We start from the raw sequence: 2,502 nt of genomic DNA on the forward strand, positions 1-2,502 counted from the left end.
CCCAGCCCCCCCCTCAGACCCAGGAATACAGGCCCCAGCCCCTTCTCCATAATACAGGCCCCCAGCCCCTCCTTCATCATACCCAGGCATCGAGGCCCCCAGCCCCTCCTCTCTTAGACCCAGGTTTCAGAACCTGGTCCTTTCTTCCTTCAGAACCAGGGACCAAAGACAGCAGCCCCTCTTCCCTCAGATGCAGGAGGTCACCCCTTGTTTCCGGAACTCAGGAGTCTGGGTACCTGTCCCCTTCCTTCTTTAGGATCCATGAGTCCAAATCCCCAGTGCCCTTCTCCCTCCTCAAGAGCTAGATGTTTGAACCCTCAGTTCCATCTTCTCTCAGACCCAGGAGTCTAGACCCAGACCCCAGGCCCTTCCTCTTCAGGATCCAGGAGTCCCTGCTTTCTCCTGTTTGGGACTCAGAAACTTGCTGTTCTGACCTTTTCCCCTGTCTTTGACCCAGGAGTCTAGACATTCTCCAGAGCCCACAAGAATCTGGTTCCCTAGCTCCTGCATCTCTCCTATGACCCAGGAGTCTGCCGACCCTTCTTTCTTACTTTCAGGGACCCAAGAGTTCAGGCTCCTCCTGGGGCACAGGACTCGTCCTAGGTTCTGAGAAGTCTGGACCTCCAGTTGGTCCTTTCTCTCAGGACCCAGGAGTCCAGGCCCCTCCATTCCACCTTTCCTTCTTAGGCCCCAGGTGTAACCCACAGGCCCTTCCCCTCCAACAGTATTTGGGAAGGTTCAGCCCCTAGCCCACCTATTCCCCATGCCCAAATCTCCTCCCAATCCTAGGAGCTCATAATTCTAGCCTTACTTAAAACTGAGGAGTCACTCCTGAGGAGTCAAATCTGGCTGTGGAACCCCATCCAAACTCCAGCTCCCTCCCTGTTCCTCTGCGGGATCCACAAAACTTGGTCTCACTTCTCCCCCAGCTGGATCCTCTGGCCTTCGGGCTTGTCCACTGCTCTTGAATTGCACGGCCAGCTCTGCTCTCCTGCCTGGGACAGCACTACTCATCGCTGCCACTGACCTTGAGCTCACTGTGCCGGACACTGTGCTAAGAGCTTTCTGTGCATCTGCTCATTTGGTGTGCTAACCCTCCGAGACCCACATTGCCTAAGTTCAAATCTCTACTATTGCTGGCATTCCCATTTTACAGGACAGGAAACTGAGGCTCAGATGTGCTAAGGAGCTGAGGGCTGCACTGAAAGTGGAAGAGCCAATTCACACCCCGATCTCTGGGTCCAGAGGTGTACCTTATGCCAGACTCCCTCTCAGGACTCTGGAGCTGCAAACACTTGTAACTCTGTACTACACCTGACTCCCCATACTTCAGCATCCCCAGTGATCTTCTCTTGAGGATCCCCATCCTTCCCATGGACTCAGGCCACCCTGTTTCTTGGATGCCCTGTCACCTAGATCCTGGACAAGCTGCCCTTGGCCCCCTTGTTAGGGATGCCACCATCTATCCCAGGGACTCTTCCATTCTGAAGCCTGGCTCCTTGCTCCCCCAGAAGAAAGTGTCTCCTCTCCTTTCTAGGCCCTAGGCTCTGGCAGCAGCCATTCCTGTCTCTCAGTTGACCTAGCCGTACACTCACCCTTCCCAGGCCTCTTCGGAGCTCCCAGGGCTGGGACTGCTGGTCTGTGGCTAGTGTCAGTAGCAGCCTGGGGTGATAAACTGGGGCAGGGGCTGTCCCGCCCAGGGTGTGGCCGCAGGCTCCACCTCCCACCCAGAAAGGACAATGAGAACCACGTGTTGTAAACAGAGCAGAGCCCAACTCCCTGCTGCACAGCCTGCTGCCAGTCCCAGCTCAACTGGGAATCCTTGTCACAGGCTCCTCTGCCTTAGAACTCAGGAGTCCAGGTCCCCATCCTCCTCCTTCCTATGACCCAGGGGTCCAGATCCTCAGTTCCCAACTCTCTCAGACCCAGGAGTCTAGGCCCCCAGCCCCTCCTACCGTGTCACGAGCCAGCAGTCTCAGCCCCAGTCCTGAACAAATTGTCCCCTCTCACCCAGCCAGGCTGCCCTCTCCCTGCCCAGAGTGGATTCAGGGAGCCAAAGGCCCAGTGATCTCAGCTCCCGCCCCCAGGCTGGCCCTGGCACAGCAGGCCCCAGCTGTTGGGGGGAAAGAGGAGGTAGCCAGCCCTGCCTGTCTCTCCTGGGAGGACAAAAGCTGATTAAGGGCAGTGCCAAGCTCAGTGAGGGGCCCAAGTCACAAGTCTTAACGGGTGGTCTTCCCACAGCAGGCACCCTGAATTTGCCACTTAGCAGTCACAGCTAGCCCTGCTGTGACTGCTATCCCCACCTCACATATGGGGAAACTGAGGCTCAGACAGATGCTTCACCTATGTTACAGTACATGCTCCTTGTCTGGCTGGCTCTTTTTCACCCGTCCAGGCCTGAGCTTGTCACCTCCTCAAAGAGGGACTCCCTAACTGCTCCACCCCATGTAAGTATACACCTTCCCCCGTTATTTTTTGCCATAATACATAGTTCTCCTTCCT

General features: G+C 56.3%; 1 protein-coding gene across 1 annotated transcript in view; it reads right to left on the minus strand.

Moving 5' to 3' along the window:
- LIPE (lipase, hormone-sensitive) overlaps nt 1–2,502 on the minus strand; it is a 28,952-nt gene that overhangs the window by 13,838 nt on the left and 12,612 nt on the right. The window lies entirely within an intron of this gene.

The sequence above is a fragment of the Galeopterus variegatus genome, unplaced genomic scaffold (assembly GCF_000696425.1).
Source record: "Galeopterus variegatus unplaced genomic scaffold, G_variegatus-3.0.2 Scaffold306, whole genome shotgun sequence".
In the NCBI taxonomy this organism is placed as follows: domain Eukaryota; kingdom Metazoa; phylum Chordata; class Mammalia; order Dermoptera; family Cynocephalidae; genus Galeopterus; species Galeopterus variegatus.